Here is a 19,076-nt window from a genome sequence, read left to right as displayed (position 1 = left end):
ACCCCTAGACGTACCATTTTCGTCACAATAGTACTACGTACTATGACGTCAAACGATTGCTAATTGACCTCCTTACTGAGTTCATGATTAAACTGCGTAGTTTACTAATGAGTACAGGTCTCGACGAGAATCAATTATCCAGAAATTACGTTTGGCTGTTGAGGTATTATGTACACCGAAACTTGACAATTTAAGTCAAGATTGATCCAGCTGCGAACCTTTTAGAACCCGACAACTGCCAAAAATTTCCGCGGCACGCGTTGGAGAGATCGGTTTTCTCGCAACCAAGTCGTCCCATCGCGAAACATCAGCAAGATGCAGCGACGATTTATCATTCCCCTGTTGATTTTGGTGTTAATCACGGAAGGCGAGGCATGGAGAAGAAGACGGAGGAGGCGATGGACACCACCCCCGCCTCAAAACTGCGTTGTCTCCGGTGAGTAAAACGAAAGAAAACATACGTACTTAATTTATGCCCGTCATCATATTATCAGTGGTTTGATCCATGTTCTTTGAGAAATACTTCCTTTATCTAACGACCGCATTAAACCGTTCAGGCTACTTTTATCGACAAAGCGATCATAAACCACTTAACTTAAGAGTTTAATAGTTTTTAAAACTTGTTTTAAACTCTATCAAAATGTTTTGTTGTACAACTCTTTTAAGTTTAAATTTTTCCCAATCGATGCAACGTGAAGTTAGACGAGTTTGAAAAGTTCAAGCAAAATTTTGGGATTCTCTGAGTACATTTCTTGTTAAAGCTTTTGGAAGCTGGCGCGACTTGTAACGGCTTGCAAGAGCAGATTCTTCCTTGTATAAGTTTTTGGACTAAAATCAACGTAACCGTACGGATGATTGCAATTCTTCTTCCTGTCGGCATATCATTCGTCACGGAAGGTTTTTTTTTGGGGATCTTCCTCTCTGGCTAAGCGGAACATTTAGTTATTCTCTAAGGTCCAATTTCGTTCTATTTGACGGCGCTGGTCGTTATGTCATGTTATTTATCATCAGTTAGCCGCTTAGTTTAATGAGGTTTGTCAAATGCTTTTTAAAAATATTTACAGTTGGAAAAACTGGTTGGTTTGGGAAGGTTTTGAGGGAGTATGCGTGCTCTGATTGGCCATAACTCTAACCTAGTACCTAACTCTTTTTCACTGATGAAACTATTAAATGTGGAGACCCTTGAGAGATTTTGGTGGCATCAATCGATGTGAAGGGAATTGGTAAAGAATTGACGAGACCTTTCTGGTTATTAAAATAAATTTAGCGTTCTTGTGCAGGTAATGAGCTGTTACTTCTCTCTCATTTGAGGGAAAAGTGTAACTTTTGGTTTTAAATTTGTTGCAATTTGTCACACAAGCTAGAGCTTTACTTCCCTGTACCCTGTTGAAGTGTCAACCTTTGCTACAGTGGACACGGAGCAAAAGCCATAGTTGTATATTTGCATACTGAATGACCCGTCACTTGAAAGTGACAATGTAGAATGCTCATTTATTTTTGGTAATTACAATGTTGTTTTTGTTTTTTGATTAATATATAATTACTCTCTGATATGCAAGAAAAGCAACAAGACACATATGTTGCTTACAATAATTTTAGCCTCCACATAGCAAGTTGAAAATTAGATACCTGACAATAGAGCTTGCATGACAACACAAACTCTTTGGAGTGTTTTTGTTTTCATTAGCTAATAATAGCAAATGAAGTAATTAACAAGAACTTTTTTAGTGCTCTTACCAGTATTTGGATTTCATTTTCAAGAGCATATATTTGTGTTTCCTTGTAAATGACAAAGAATTTTCCTTAAATTTGCAATATTTTTATAGATCTCAGGATTTAATCTTTATTATTCTTTGTTCTTTCCCTAGTAAATATACGTATGACGTCTGTACAGAACTAAGATCTTCATTGTGGTTTGAAACAATATAGCTTGTTTTGATGAGGTTGTCAAAACAGGTCAATATTGTTTTGTACAACTTCAAATGGATTACTGAAATATAAATTTTTGCTCACTCTCATTGACATGCCATAAATGTATAAAAGAAAAATGTAAAAGTAAATTATCTTGAATGCATAAGAAAATCAAGTAAATTTGATGTTTTGTTTACATTAAGCAATAAGCAGTTATGTAATGTTGCACACGTCATCCTGTGTGGGCGTAAAATATTGCATTTTCTCGTCACAGCATCATTGCAAATATACCACACTTAAAAAGAAATGAGTTATAATGATAGTCAATCTTCTTTGAAGAATAGCTAAAAAAATGAATCATCCATTTTAAAAGGTAGATAAATAACACTAATTTATATATTAATCGTTGTGTCACATTCATTGTGTGTTATTTTTGGAGGGGTTGTTTTATGTTGAATAACAACTCAGTAGTTGTCAATTTTCTTACAATTTACAGACCTTGGTTTAATGCAATTATTTACCCTTTGACTGGTCTACAAATTTTAAGAAATCTATAAAGATGTCCAAGTTGTAGCTTTTGTTTCATTTATAGCAGCAAGCTATTACAAATGTTGAACAAGAGGTATACAGGAAACTCCTTTGTTTTTGTGGACAATGAAAGCAATGAAGTGTAAGAATTAAAAAGAACCTTGTTTTGTTTCAATGGAATGATTTGCTAATTAGATCATGGCCTAATAGGCATCAAGTTATATATTCTATGCAGTTAGCAGCTTAAACTCTTTTCCCATGTTGAGTAAAAATTTGAAGAACCAATTATTTCTACAAACATGCTCATGGGTGTACATGTTTAGAAGAAAAATAGAATTCTTGTAAGTTTGGTTTCATTTAAATCTTTTACAAATATTTTCAGAGGAAAAAATTGAACAGATCAGAATTTAAATAGTAGTATTTTTAGAGCCTCTGTATGTGTCAGATGTTGTAATTTTAATGCAGCCAAAAGTTTTTTTTAATGTTATTAATTTTGTAGGCATATTATGCTTTAAACAAATAAGAAAGTTAAAATGAAATTTTTAGCACTTCTCAATTCTGCTCTGCTAGTGGTTTTTCATCATTCAATCTTAATAATCTGTGATTATTATATTTGCTTGAGGGAGCCCATCTTTTTAAAAAGCCCTTTGCTTTCTCATGAGCCTCCTCACCATCTTTAGCCCAAGTCCTTTTATTTGGTAGCACTCTTGTAACTTGACAATCAAATTTATGGCAAAGAAGAATGAAGCATGATCATGAAGCAAAGAAAGTAAAGAAAGTGTTTTCCTCATGCTGGTTGCTATTGTTTTAAAGTTTTAATTCGTTATGAATTTCAATTTGTGGAATTTTTAAAGAAATAAGTTAAGATTTCTACTTTCAAATTTTCTGTTTGATTAGCAGCACTAGTGAACCTTTGCATCTTCCTCATACACTTTGATGTATTGCATTTTAGCATTACTGTAAATATACCCTGATTCAATAATTGAAATTACATTACAAATATTACCACAATTATTGTGGTAATATTTGTAATGCTCATTGTATCTGGAAGTGATGTAGAATATGGAACATATTACAAGTAGTACAGTGGACAGGCGCGAAGAAGCAGTCATTTTTCTCAATTTTAGAGACTTATCAAGAGCTGCATTTTGTCAGGTGTCAAACAATGAAATTCAGTCATACACCTCACTCTCTCAGAGATTGTCTCTACTAGGGTTATATGATTTAATTAATGCTTATGAAAAACTTTTCTAAAAGCATGTTAATTAAAATGGTATGTGGCTTACAGTGCTCCTGTGATGGACCAGCATCTTCTATCATGAGTCCTTTAGCCCCTAAGAGTGGCAAGCTCCTAATTTCTCCCAACAATACCACCCCACTCTTGATTGTTAGACAAATTCTCCTTAGAAGTAACATAGAAAATGTACAGAGCCAGAACACTATGGGGAAATTGCAAACTAAAGTTACATGTCCAGGGCAAAGGGCTTATTATCTGCAAAAGTTGCTTTGTGCTACTCAGGTTGTCAGTGATGAACTTTCTTGCAAACACTCAGAAAATGTAGCAGAATCTTCTCTCTTGATTCCCTTAGCAAATGTTTTGTCATGAGACAATTCTCATTTTGTTAGGCATTTTCTAAGAAAGAAATGATTAAAACATCAATACAAGTGGTTGAAATTGAAGACGAATGAAATAAAATTTATTTTTTTAACAGGATGGAGCTCATGGAGCACCTGTTCACAGCAGTGCCACATTGGAACCCAAACAAGGACACGTACCGTCACAACTGCTGCTAGCTGGGGAGGCACATGTTATCATTTGTCTGAACAAAGACCATGTGGTATAATCAATGGAGGATGTGATCATTATTGTAACAATGGGTTCTGCTCTTGTCAATCCGGCTACACAAAATCAGGTACAGACTCAAATTTTTGCCTTTGTTTTTCCCCAGCTTATTTAAATTGTGTCTTCATGCACTTGTGCATTAAGTGGACTTAATGCATTATAGTGGGAATTAGTAAGGCTTGTATTGTCTGCTGAAGTAGACTTCACAGTTAACAAATTAAGGTGTTGTTAAGAGGATGTGATCCCCATTGAAAGAAGTCCTTGATCATTAAGTAAATTCTTATTGTCAGTACCTTACAGAAAATGTAGCAAACACAAAGTACCAGATGCAGAGAACAGTATGGAGAATATGCATACTCATGTCAGGGTGTGAAGGGCTAAGCACAAAGAAGTAAATGACAAAAATTTGTTGTTGATTCCTTAAACATACTTATGTTATTAGTTTTTACATTTTTTTTTTCTTTTAAATGTTGATAGGTAGCAAATGTTATGACATCGATGAGTGTGCACCAAATAGTGGCAAGGGTCCATGCAGTCACATCTGTACAAACCATGCTGGCTGGTATAAATGCGAGTGCCCTTCTGGATATTATCTTACCAGTGATCACAAAACATGTCATGCCTTTGATTGTAACAGCCCTGCCTCACTTTTCAATTCATGCCCACAAGATTCTTACAGTGACCACATCTCTTCAGTTTGTCACCAAGTTAACATTGACTGTTTGCAAGGAACAACTTATAATGAACAATGTTCTTTAACCTGTTCTCAGAACTATGCACTTGCAAAGATTTTTACACAGCCAAACAAATAATTTGGTGAGGATTATTCTAAAGTTGACTTCTCTTCAGTGACTTCCACTCTAACTTGCCAGAAAACGCGAAAATGGCAGACCTCAAATGTCTGGGATGTACTGGATAGTGATATTAGCGATTACTATTGCAGACGTACAAATGATCCTCCTAGAGACTTACTGCTAAATGGGACTGTTCTTTTAGAACATGCACCTATAAACACCATTATTGGAACTTTAAGTTCCCATGATGCACAGCCAGGACAGACTTTTATGTATACAGTTCAACAACCCAATGAGCTTCTTGTGGCTCAAGGAGATAAATTGATAAACATATGGGACAATCCAGTTTTAAATGGGAATGTGTCTTTAAGCCAAGGCCATTATTTAGCAGTAAAAATAAGAGTGACAGATGATGGAATGCCTCCCATGTGGCTGGAGAAGACTTTTCAGATCACAATACAGAATGTGAATGATCCTCCCAAGCAAGTCACACTGTCAAATTCTGTTGTCTTTGAGAATGCAACTATAGGAAAAGTGATAGGAGAGCTGACAGCAGTAGATGGAGACGACCCACCAAACACTCATCTCCATTCAAACTTTAAGTGGGAGTTAATTAACGATGCAAGCGGAAAATTTGGTATGACTGTGAATAAGATTATAGTTGCCCAGAATTTGTTACCAGGATTGAACAAGATAACTGTTAGATGTTCAGACTTTGGAAACCCAATAGAACAAACCACAGAAGATTTCATTATAAATGTGATAAATGTCAATGATGTCCCACAAGCTTTAATGCTGACAAGTTCCACTGTGCATGAAACAGCTCCTGTGAACACAACTGTGGGTCAACTTGTTGCAATTGACAAGGATGGTGATGACATCTCCTTTGACGTCAGCCAATCAGATGTAATGACATTGAATAAATTTGACATAGCTAATGTCCAGTGTGCATATAATGGACAAGGAACAGAGAAAGAGTGCAAAGTGAATGTCACAGTAAAAGCTCCTTTGAATTATGAGGAGAAATCATGGTACAAGCTGAACGTCAAAGCTAATGATTCTCAAACACAGGTGTTCAAGACTTTCAACATTGAAATTATTGATGATAATGAGGCTCCAACAGCTATCAATCTGACAGGGTCACACACTGTGTTGGAAAATTCTGTTGCTGGGACAGTCATTGGACAGTTTGTGGTATGTCTTCCTTTGCTGTTGTTGTTGTTTTTTTTTTTATAATTGGCTGTCATATTTTGTACTTTAACAACTGTGGAACATCAAACAGGGGATCTATATCTGCAAACAAAGTATAATGGTGACTTGATTGTAAGGTTTCATCTTGCTTTGGAGATGATATGATATTTTGCAGAAGTCAATTCCATGGATCATGGGCAATTTGCCCTTTTTCATACCCCATTTTACACTTAGAGCATAATCATAATCAGTTCTCAGTCTTATGATGTCCTTAACCTCTAGTTGCTCACAGCTTAATTTTGTTTGTCAAGTACCTTTAGAACAATTTTGTTTATGTAGTAGTAAAGTGAATTTTAGTTTGCAGTCATTTTTGAATAGATCATGAAATGTCATAGGTTAAGTATAGAGAAGGTACGTGTAACAAGCACGGCTGTTGAATACTGACCAATTACATGGAAGCATTGTGCTGTAAAGGTTTCACATAACCAGTAAGCCTGATCAAGACTTAAATAGCAGTATACAGTCACAACCTTTCTATCTGCATTTACTGAGTTGTTATGTACATCCTGAGGACAATGAGGGTACTTGTGAATGATAGTACTTAGTGCCATGTAATCTTTCACGGAAAGATCTTACATACCAGAGCCAAGATTTCAATTCTTGATGCAGATCAGTCTTAAATATTGATTTATAATGATTGTTTATTTGCTTTTCCTTAGGTCACTGACCCAGACAATGCCAAGTCACCATCACATCAGTATCACAAATGTTTATTTAGTGTCAGCCAGCCCAGGGATGAAAGTTATTTCATTATTAGCACACAACTTGTGTTGAAAGTGAAGGGAGCCCAACAGATTGATTATGAGAACATAAAAACTCTTTCATTTACTGTGATATGTACTGATACTGGGCATCCACCCAAGTCACTGTCAGCTAGCTTTGTTTTATCAGTGAAAGGTGAGTGGTGAATGGTTGTTCCACTCACCTTCTTTTCTTTCTGCATTCTCTCCATTCATTTCCTTCTTCATCCCAACCTGTCTCTCTTTCTTTTGCGTCTATTTTTGTTCTTTGGTTTGTTTCTTTGTTTATGCCATTTTTTGTACAGTCAGTCATTTGCTTTCTTATGTGCTTATTCACTTGTTAGCCCCTCTGCCCCTCTCTATGTCTCTCCTTCCCACCTTCCATCCTGCTTCTCTTCCTTCCTCTTTCTCCACCTTCTGATTTTCTTCTGCCTTCTTGATTCTGTTTTTGCTTGGTTATGTGATTTCACCTTTCCATCCCTCCTACTTCCCATCCCTCCCTTCCCTACCATCAAACTCTCTTCTTCTCCTCCTCTCTTTCATTTCCTTCCTTCAGTTCCATCTTCTCTGTTTTATGAACCCATTCAGCAGTTTACCCACCTATCAACCACTTAACACTCATACAAATGTATAGCCAACCATGTATCATGCATGTGATATTCTTCAGATGTCAATGAGGCTCCTGTCAACCTGACATTGTCTAGTACAAAAGTGGATGAAAACTCTCCCTTGGGTACTCCTGTGGGTAGCCTTTCCTCAGAGGATCCAGACCAACCTGGAGGTGTCCACACCTACACCATCATGGGACCTGTTGGTGTACCATTTGCTATTGGAGGAGATAAGAACAGAGTGCTCCTCGTAAATGGTCCTTTGGATCATGAAACGAATCCCATTGTCTTGGTCATTATAAGGGCTACAGATAGTGGAGGACTTTTTGTAGAGAAAACCTTCAAGATAATCATTAATGGTAAGTTCTTTTTTAAGAAATGTTCGATTTTCAACTGAGAGTGTCACACGTTTTATTGTAAAAGATGGCTGATGAAAGATGAGGGTAAGCAAGCTTTTCCTGGGAAACCTTAAGTCTGTCTCTGCTCTCCATCTCTTTCTCTTTTCTCCCCACCCTCCCAACCCCATCCTCCTTTCAGGCCAAAAGGCCTGCACAAGCCCAAGCCAAAACAAACATGAATTTTGCCTCTAAGGTTTGTGAAACTACTCAGGGAAGGAAGTGTCCAAAGTTAAAATATTTTGAATATATTTATATTCATGGATTACTTCTGACATTCGACTATGATGATTTTGTTTACCCTTGCTTCCTACGACCTCATCATCTTGAATCAAACACTTTCCAATCACTTTGTGCTCACATCAACAGATGTCAATGATCCACCCAGCAACCTTTCTCTTGAAACTCCATCAATGAAAGAGAACAGCGCCGAAAGAGTGCTCATTAGTTCCATAATACTGACAGACCAAGATGGTGACTTTCCTACCTGTAGACTATTGGATGACGCTGGTGGGCGTGTCAGAGTTGTGGGCACAAATCTGGTTGCAGGACCTACTATGACAGATTACGAATCAGCTCAACTGCCATCCACTAAATACTTCAGTATTAAATTGAATTGTTCTGATGGTCATGGAATGTTCATAGCAAAAACGTTTACCATTAAAGTTATGGGTGAGTGCACAGGCTTGGTCATTATGGTATAACTTACTTTTTTTCTCTTTAGTATATTTGGTTTTATCCACTTGAGTTGATCGAGCTGTTGGAAGCTCGAAGCATAGATTTTGTCACAAGTTTAGGTTAGCCATATTCTCATCAAAATCCATTTAGCATAGTAGATTATTATGCAGCACCTTTTCATTGTCCGCCTTTATTCCCGCACCGTTAACACTTAACTCCCACGAGTGACCAAGACAGAATTTCTCCGTCATTACATTGTATGGTTGTCATGGTAGAGTAGTTTCCTTCTGTGCTAATATTTTTCACTTGTATCTTAATTCTAGATGTGAATGAGGCCCCATCAGATATCACTTTGAGCGCCACCTCTGTATATGAGAATGAACCCGATACAGTGGTTGGTAGAGTTACAGTAGATGACCCAGACATTGGTCAGCGGCATCGTTGTACAGTGCACGACCGTGTCGTGAATGGAAATTTTGATTCTGGGAGGACAAGCAAGTTTTTCACTGTGGATGCTTCATTAAACCTCAAAACACTAAGTGGGTTGAATTTCGAAGCTCACCACAGTTTAGATATTTGGATTAACTGCAGTGACATTGTGGCCGACAGTCTATTTAGGACGCAGTTGTTTACTATTTTTGTCAAAGGTAAGCTAGCCGATCAACTCTTAACATGTTTGGACGTAAGGCAGGAAACTAAGGTCGAGGTTTGTTGGTAAAGTTCCTCAAAGTAAGAAAACCAATTGATCAGGTTTTCTATAATGGACGACCTTTTTTCCACTGGCCTCTGTTTTCTCTTTCAAGTTCTTGAGAAAATGGTTTTTCAGTTGTGGGACTGCCTTTCGGTGAAAATAACGGGAGACAAATTTGACCTGTTATTCCAGTGAAGGTTACCGTACTCTCTTCCAGTCCTTCAGCCCATGCAGGCGAGTCAGAGAGTGTGGGAACGACGAACAGCAGTCGTGGTTGTCAGGGAAACGGTTTTCGTGCATGCTATTTTCACTTGTTTCCACCGTCCGAGAGCACGGCACAGGCCAAGTTTACCAACGAGCCTCATAGATCTATCTATCAAAGAGGTTGACTTTGTGTGGTTTCCTTTATAAACTGTCGAAAACACTTCATGTATACTCACAAAAACAATTCTATTTTTTAATCCCGGTGATCTTCGATATAATCACTCTAAATTTTTGGGTCTATGCATATATTTGGATTTAATCCTTCTTCTTCTTCTCTGCATAAACACCCCTCATGAAGTTATTTATTCTGAAATCCTGTCAGCAGTCAGTTAAAAATTTTTCTTTTTTGGTATGATTTCTCTTCAGATGTGAATGAGGCCCCAACAGGACTGTGCAGTGCACCCATAATCATTAGTATGAAGACATCAATTGGTGCTGTGATTGCAATGCTACAGGGAGATGATCCTGATAACGAAATTGCCATCCAAAATGACCCTTCAAACCAGAGTGTAATCATCAGGAATAAACAACAACTGACATACTCCTTAAGCCCTCAACAAAATTCTTGGCCGTTTGGAATAAAAACTGATAGTCTTTTCAAGAGTGCAGTGAGTATGATGTACAAATGATATCCTGTTATTACGATTTTACGGCATTCCTCCTCCCTTGATGTGGACACACCAGTTTATCTCTTTAATAAGCTCCGGCTGGATGGGCCACTTGGTTCGAAAAGGACCTCACCTTTTTCCTTAATAACAAGATACATGAAAAAAGTACTCAGTTCTGATTGGTTAAGATAAATGCAATTTTCACTGCAGTGATTCACTGCAGAAGAGGGTTAACTCAGTGCAAAGAAGTAACAAACCAGACTGAATAACTCTACGGGCTCGAGCAATTTTGTTAGTCTTTGAAAAAATTTACTTGTGCTTATTTATTCCAAATTTCACTCGAAATCGTGTGATTACCTCTATGCCGACTAAATGTACACGTTTACTCGGTGCGTATTTTCGGTGGATCATGTACATTTCAAGGTCTCCATAGAGTTACATCCGTCATTTATGTATTTGATAAACGCCTTCCATGTTGTTCCTCTCATTTCTTTCTTTTTCCTTGCCGATTGTCTTACTTTTTCAGGATAGATCCCAAGCCCAAAATTTCACAATAGGCGTAGAAGTAAAGGATGATGGCATCATTATTTCAAGTTTCTCCCCCATGGGATACAAGTACATCAAGACCGCTCCTTTATCTGCTGTCTTGAATGTACCATTGTTATTTCAGGTATGATGCAAATAAATTATCGTGAATGATTATCCCTCAGCATTTTGTCAAGTTTTCCAGATCGTGCTTGTCAACCCTTTGCACCCAAGCGTTTTAAAACATATTCTCCACACTGCTCCTTTTATACTTTCCATGGCACTGACAAGGAGAATTTGTTTGATAATCGCGAGCTTCTCAAATTGGTGATCATTTCTTTCATTCCCATAACTTTTTCATTTGACACAAGGGAAGAACTGTAGGGAGAAACTAGAAGCCAGACTCTCTTAGGGGTTAAAGGGTTATTATCAAAGATAAAATTTTTTTATTGTTTACGTTGCATACCTTTACTCGTTGTTGTATACTTTTTATTCGTGTTTGTCTCAGAGTATCAGCCGACAGATGAAAATTTTACTTCAACCTAGTGAAGTGTCCATCACAGCCATCAGTGGTTCCTTGGTTGGCACCTTGACAACAATGACCACGAATCCAGGGGAAACATTTGTGTATGAACTCGTAGATGAGGCACAATTACCTTTTAGTATAATCGGAGACAGGCTAGTGGTCGCTAAGAAGGATGGTCTAGATTTTTACGTGTCAAGCGCAGAGGAAGCTTTGATTTCCAATTGCAATCATCAGTAAAGGCAACATGTCTGCGCCAGTCAGGAAATCCTTCTATGTGAGAATTATAGGTGAGATTATGAATATATATTTTTGGGAAACAGTTTTTGTGTGTAACCAGCTGGACTTTTGCTTAGCAAGATTTTCAGAAATTCAATTAAAGAGGCTCAAAATGGATTTGTCGATTGAAATCAGATATTCTTTGATGGATCCTTGTTTCCACACTTTAACTTTCTTTCCTTGGAATTGGTATTAAAACAATGTGAAATTATTTCTCAACAAGTTTTCATTATTTTGGCACGAAAAGCTACCTTAGCAAACTAAAGCCTCCTAAACAGGATCTTTAATTGAAGCTGTGCGTGTCTGCATTTTGAAAGCATGCGCAATGAACCCTATTTGCTGAATTTCTATCACCACATTACTATTTATCTCCTTGAAAAGCTAAGAACAACCTGTAAATATGGTTCAGAGCCACTTAAAGTTTTTGATAGTTTAAGGTGGCCATTTGTGCTTATTTTAATAAAAATTTTCAACTTTTTTTCCCTTTTTACCTCGATTTTAGATGATAGACCTCATCCAGTGGACATTTGTTTGAATCCTCACACTGTTAATGAAAATCAACCAATGGGCACTACTGTGGGTCAGTTACATATCGAAGATTCATCATCACCGTTACTTTCTTGTGGTAAACAACGCTGCTGCAATGATTACGGCAGGAATGTTGATTATGAATGTAAAGTGGGCACTCCTGAGAACAACTTGGTCGTTCCCCAGCTTCAGAGGAACGTGAGCGCATTGTTTAGACTCGATGATCGGGGTCGCCTTATTACCAAGGTCCCATTGCATACAGTGACTTCAAAGAGTCTAATGGAACTGTGCATGTTCACTTCAGCTGTTATCAAGTCAGTAAACCACTTCACTTCATAGGGAAATCACTCCAAGTTGTTATCACAGGTAAAGTTTGATATGTGAAATGTGTCTTGGGCTACCACTCTGATTGTTGTGAATACATTTGAATTACCTAGTAAAAGCAAGACACACGATTTCGAGGGATGAAGTAAATTTACAATTAATGAAGATAGCTTAACTACACAGGCGCAATTCAACGCATATCCTGAAACTATCGGCTTTCTTCTTTCCTTATGTTTAGATTGTAACAGCAGTGGTGTCTGCCCAAACATCAAAGATTGTCCTTTATGTTACAACGGTGGAAGCTGTCTTGACGTGATTGACGGCTACAACTGCCAGTGCATGTCCGGTTACACAGGTGTCCATTGTGAAAAAACATAGATGAATGCCAAGGGATCGAGTGTCAGGTGAGTGAAGCGACCTTCGACTAAATGTCCCTATAGTCAATCGCGCCTCTGTTTTGCGTATCTTACTAAGAGAACAAAGCTTTTCTCACGATTATGCGTTCAAAGCAGTATAAAAGTGAATCGAAATACAGCACTGATTACGTTAAAAGGGAATGAAAATAAATTTGCAAGGATAAACCTAAATTTAGAATCACAAGCAAAGACAAAAAGCAGTGATCGTTTCAATGAAAATGGCGGATTCGGTCCCTGGACACGCGCGCAGTGCATGAGGCTAAGCGAAGATCCTTCAAAGGAGTGATGTTACGTTTTTGCACATCTGGACATATTGAACCTAAATTTTTTAATTCAACGTTAGTGATTTAAATAATCTTTGCCATCTCATTCTCGTTCCCTTAATGATCATCTATTCTTATGCGATATGACAGCGATATTAAGCGATATTACAGTAAGATAAACCTCTCCTGACACATAGCGTTTACAGACCATAGGGAAGTCTTGATATGATTTTAATAGATTCTCTTCCTTGTTTCTTTTTCCTCTCTTTAGAACGGAGGTACATGTCAGGATGGAATAGCATCGTTTACTTGCCAATGTGCAGTGGGATTTTCAGGGACATTATGTGAGCGGCAAGTATCTCTTTGTGGCGATTGTACGGGAGATACATTGTGCGTGACCTATATTTCAGCTTCCATCCGGTAAGTAATACACAAATTTTGTATTTATAGCTTGCTTCTTAAGAAGAAAGCATCGGGTTGATTGACATTGAACCAAATGAAATGATTTGTATTGGTTCAAATATAGAGAAGAATCTTTAAAGAATAATTAATTTTAAGGAATGTTTAAGGGTTTTCTTATTTTATACGAGTTTCTGAATCCCCTTTTCTTTCTTTTGGCAGGTGTATAGGGACACAGTACCAGATCCCAGTCCTTGTGAACGAATCGGAAATATCTTCTCCGAGAAAGATAGAACTGGAGAAAGAGATTGTAACCGTATTGGAAGCGAACAGAAATGATGCCAACAAAGGTAAGAATGATCACATTAGAGTCAGCTTTAAGATTTTATGGAAATCAATGTCGTGCAGTTATTTGGGTTGGGCATGCAGAAAACAGGCTTATTGCATGACCACTCAACACTATTTTTTTATGATGTAGCGCATGAGGTACATAAACTTTAGGAACAGAAGTTGCGGGAGACTTAATGGCCTGGGCCCAGTTGTTCGAAGGTCGAGTAACCCCATGCACTGGATAAATATCTTTCCGGTGGATAGTGCAACATATTTTGTTAACACTTGTCGGCTGGATAGCGATTTATCCGTATGAAAGCGTCTTGCATCCTTTATACCACTGGAATCAGTGAGTTGTTGTCCGCTGGGATCAAACGGTCAAAAGTTTAATCTCAGCCGGGTCCGACTGCGTTACGACTTTTGACTAAACACTCGACTCACACAATGCCTCTCCCCACCCTCCCCAGCTAGAAATCAAAATTTGTAGCAGTAAACTGATAGGATTTACTTACGGTAAGGGTGGGGAAGGGGTAAGTAATACCCTTTGTGGCTTTAAGCTATGGAAACAGTAATAGATAATTGTGGGAGTAATGGGTGCTTGGGCACGCAAGACTTGACCTTATTTGACTGAGCTAGGTCGGGCCTAACGGTGATTTATGCGACCTTTCATCCCCTAAATTACTCAAAATACCGTTACATAGCTCCCTCAAGCCAAATGTATCTGGGAGTCAATGTACTCAGTCACCTTACTTGTGTCATATTTCAGTCACCAACAGAAAACGACGAGCGCTTTCAAATTATTTCTACGTGGAGATTCTTCGAACAATCTCTCTAGGTACTCAAAGACAGAGCCTTTTGATCATCGCAGCGCTAGATGCAAGGAACGCATTTTCCCCTCTACCGGCCTCCGAAGCTTGCAGAATACTTAGCAACAGTGTGCGGCAGTGCGTGGAAAGCTGTGACGTACTCCAACTAGCCAGGCTGCCCTGCCAGGGAGGTCTTAACACCAATATAGGAAACCCCTCTGTGGACGTATCTGCCAGTAGCTTGGGGTCAGGCGGAATTGCTGGTATTACTGTGGTGGTCATAATTCTCCTTATTGCTATCCTTTTTGGTGCTGTCTTCTACTACAGAAGAAAATACAAGAAGGCGAAGGTAAACCGGTCTTAACCTTTTACTTGGAAGATTCGTCCTTATGCTTTTTTGTTCATTTGTTACGTGAATGTGGTCCTTATCAGATCTGGCCCCGGTTGTTCAAAGGTTAAATAACGCTCTCAACTGGATAAATCGCTATCCGATGGATAGCGCAGTACTTTTTCTTATCAGTTATCCTCTGGATAGTGATTTATCCGTTGGATAGCGTTATCCACTCTTTGAACTACTGGGCACAGGTTTCAGTGTCAATATGTGAGTCACAGTTGACTTACATTACACGTTAAAAATTGACAGCCCCGGCCGTGGCAGAGATTTTCCAGTGTTAGTGGCGCCGTACTTGTTGCTCTGTCGCATCTGATATCCTTGTTGCCTTTTCGATGTATCGCAATGGGTGCAAACCTGTTATTGGCTAGCTGTCTGTTACACTGTATTTAACCTATAGCAGATAAGAACACTCCCCCAAGGAAATATGAGGTCGCGTGGCTTAATGGTTACAGTGTTGAGCTCAAGGGTTTGAGTCATGGGTCACGCCTTGTATATAGCCAGCTAGTTTACTCCCTGTCAGTTTGGATTTTTAATATTTTTAGGTTTAATAGAATCAAAATGAATCAGATCATTACTGCGCTATCAAGCTTTTTCCCTTTTTCGTTTCACAGAAAATTTTAAAATTTGTAACCAACCAATCACAAACATCTTCTGGACGTATTCTCGTTTTAATTTGACAGAACGAGCATGATAGCGTCCGTTTCCAGTCAGGCAGGGAAGACTTGGACTTCTCCGACCCAGTTTTTGGCGACAATAGAAATGCGCTAACGTCAGGACCATCGAGAGAGGAATGGGCTGAGAAGTTAAGGAAAGAACCTGATGGATCGGTACGGAACAACTTGGATCCCACTTCTGCTGTCAAACGTAACGATATCCAGGTTAGATTTTGATGAATTTATGATTAATGAAACTGTCTGAAACACATGGCGTAATAATCTGTCATTCGATTATTTCTAAGTAGTCTTCGAGTATTTTGTCTTCAAGTGATGCAATTGATAGTGTTTAGAACCATTTTCAATTGAGTGTGGAAAGTGATCCGGGATCGCATCGATTTTGCGTTACTTCGCTCTGTGATTGGTCAGGAAAACTCGTGCTACCGTCTCAACCAATCAGCTGCAAAACGAGAACCAATCACGACTTGGTCATTAGCGTTTTCCCGCTCCTCAGGTTGTAGCTTGTTTATTTGTTTGTTTTTTTTCGAGTTGTCAGAGTCCTTTTTTTTTGGAATACTTTCCTTCGCCTTAATCGGCCGTACGTTTTGTTGTTCTCACTTAAAAATAAGCTTCTGAACTAAATCATACCAAGTTGAGTTGAATTAAGGATGAGAGCTGTGCGTTTGAAATCCATGAGTTGTCGGTTAAAAGTCGTAGCTAGGCGAGTACCTGACACGTTTTTCATTCATTTCAGACCAATAAAGTCCTACTGGAATTTTTATGTGTTTAATCTTGCCTTGCTTTTCTTCAGGTGACAAACAATCCTCTGTACAGTAGTCCTGGCAATGCTGCCGGAGCCGAGGCATCCAATCCAATTTACACCAAGGTGGTTGATATGCCCATAGAGGATGAGATAGCGGCGGCCAAAAAGAAGAATAAAGAAGACCACACTTACGCGGAACCTAAGGATGTCACCCTCGGGGAGCTTCAAAACACCAGTATGAAAAGCCCCCTTCGAGGCGGGTATCTCACACCAAGAACACCTACGCGGATCCTAAAGATGTAACCCCTAAGGGTTCAGTGAACCCCCGCTATGAGATGTCCCCTCCGCCGCGAGTGTCGCACACTAACAACACCTACATGGAACTTCAAGATATTTCCCCTATGGGGGCGTCGAATCCGTGTTATGCTAAGTCCCCACCGGTTCGAAAATCTTTTGTGAACGACATAGATAATCACCAAGAAGGCGATGGCGCGCTTGGAAAAGGTGCAAACGCTTACTTGAAAGGTGCAAGGTCTAAAGTGCGAGCATCGAACGCATCTCAGACAAAGAAGCTTAGACGTCAAAGAACTGACGAGAAAGAAGCAACTGATGAAGAAAGTGCCGTGCTTAAAAAGAACGAGGTACCACCGTCTTTTGAAAACCCGTTTTATAGTGATAATCCGATAAGGGATCAAGACAATTTCAACGAGGATCCAACATACGCGACTATTCCTGCATTGCAAGACAGCCGTCCGTGTTTGCCGCCAAGAACTCAACAAAGATCCTACGATACTCCAGCGGAGGAGATAGTGGTTCAAGAGGACGACGTGTATGAGAAAGTAAACTTTGGAGACACGGAGGCGTAAGCAAAGTTTTTAAGCGAATAGTTTCTATTTTTTATTCTGATAGTTCAGTCGAGTTACTGCATTTTTATGTATCACTGAAAGTGAGTTGTACAGGGACTACGTAAAACCAGGTAAAAGCGGTGTTTTATCCCTATTGGAATATGATTCTCTTCAACAACTTCGTTTCTAGGGTCTCTACTATCGCACTTGTCGCTTTTGGGGCGGAACGAACAGAGAGTCTGGGAATGAAGTTGAATTAGTCATTGTTCCTTTGTGATAACTTAAATAAATTGATATTTGAATTAATCTCTCAGAAAAAGCACGCAAATCTTGGATCTAGCCGAGATTTAAGGTCAAATTACGGTAAATCTTTTAGACTTTGTAATATTCATGATGCTATGTACCGCTGTACAGTTATGCATGCGTTAGTGAGCAAGCATTATCAGCTCGTTCGTCAACTTCGCATGGTATTTAATTTCGTACATTGCATGCGTGGGAAGTACAACACTTTTAGTGTTCTTAAAACTTATCACTATTTCTTTGAGACCTTTTTTTTACGTTTTGGTAAAAAATTGTACGATACGCGCCTGCGTTTAAAACCGGGCTGTAACTTCAGAGAACTTTGCATGCGAGTATTTTTACAGATCCAGAGGTGTTTCATTCCTTTTTTTAAACAACCTCTCTACAAGTGTGTAAAAGCTTGCGCAACTACTTACTTTGCAGAAGTATTGGTACAGAGTTAGGGTTTTTTAAGCTCTACCAGTAATAATAGCGAAGTATACATTTTTTATTTGTGTTAGTTGTAAGTGTAGTGTTTTAGTAAATTGATATGAAGTGCTTTAACCATGTAAATATGCTGGTATTAGATTTTATAGTAAAATATTTGTAACTGTATGGCAGAGCCATACGAGTTTTTTATTTCTTACTTGTCGGTCAATATTTCACTGGCTGGCAAATCTAGTCGAGGAGAACGTTTCTGACGTCAGTAAGAGTAGATGAACTTACCGCGATAGATATAATGAGTGGAAGTGTCAACGGCCATCATCATAGTTTTGAAATAGCTCAGAATTTAATGTACAAATAAGTTTATTGTAAATTTGATAATTCATAAAGCATGGACTAGGTTTTTAAAAATTATTTAGGGCTACCTGTTGGCGTAATAGTACTCATAAAAATTATCAGTTGTTAAGCCGACAGTAACTTATCAGTCAACCAGAAAGTGTCCACAATCATTTTCCATGTTCGCATGGCATAATGACGTGAATCGGAAGGTTTTTTCTTCGTATCCTGTCACGCAACATAACCTGTTACACATTTAGTGCTTCAGCCTACTTGATTAACTAAAAATGTCTTGAGCCGCTTGGAAAAGGAAGATGAATCCTACCTAACTTTTGAGTGTTTGTTTGATTCTTGAAGGTAGGCTATAGCGAGGAATTTAACAGAGCTATGTAAAGTGAGATGTACACCACAAGGGAGGTTTATTTTTAGCGATGAACTTGTTGTCAAGACGAGTAATGTATTCAAATTCACAATTTCAATCTTTTCAATTTACACGGCAAAATGAAATAAATGTCTTAATTGCTCATTTCTAATTGTTGTCTGATGCTTACGACCTTGATAAAGAGGAAAAAATCGAGACTTATTTATCCACGAGTGATTCAATCCAACGAAGGAATGATATTCTCCCAGCCATCAATAAGCACAGACCAGTAGGGTC

At 38.5% G+C, this 19,076-nt stretch overlaps 1 non-coding gene across 1 annotated transcript; it reads left to right on the top strand.

The window, feature by feature from the left end:
* Positions 1-90: 90 nt before the first annotated feature.
* LOC131779869 (protocadherin-like wing polarity protein stan) lies at positions 91-18,951 on the top strand. The gene is made up of 17 exons (XR_010718694.1): positions 91-436; positions 4,152-4,352; positions 4,760-6,270; positions 6,987-7,224; positions 7,735-8,034; positions 8,440-8,742; positions 9,072-9,395; positions 10,070-10,311; positions 10,838-10,981; positions 11,345-11,649; positions 12,141-12,532; positions 12,729-12,894; positions 13,441-13,589; positions 13,791-13,918; positions 14,665-15,053; positions 15,779-15,976; positions 16,563-18,951. It is a non-coding gene; the product is annotated as a protocadherin-like wing polarity protein stan (transcript).
* The last annotated feature ends 125 nt before the right edge of the window (positions 18,952-19,076 follow it).

The sequence above is a fragment of the Pocillopora verrucosa genome, chromosome 9, assembly GCF_036669915.1.
Source record: "Pocillopora verrucosa isolate sample1 chromosome 9, ASM3666991v2, whole genome shotgun sequence".
Classification (NCBI taxonomy): Eukaryota; Metazoa; Cnidaria; class Anthozoa; order Scleractinia; family Pocilloporidae; genus Pocillopora; species Pocillopora verrucosa.
The sequence above is the reverse complement of the archived record's forward strand: the minus strand, read 5'-3'. Positions and strand labels throughout refer to the sequence as shown.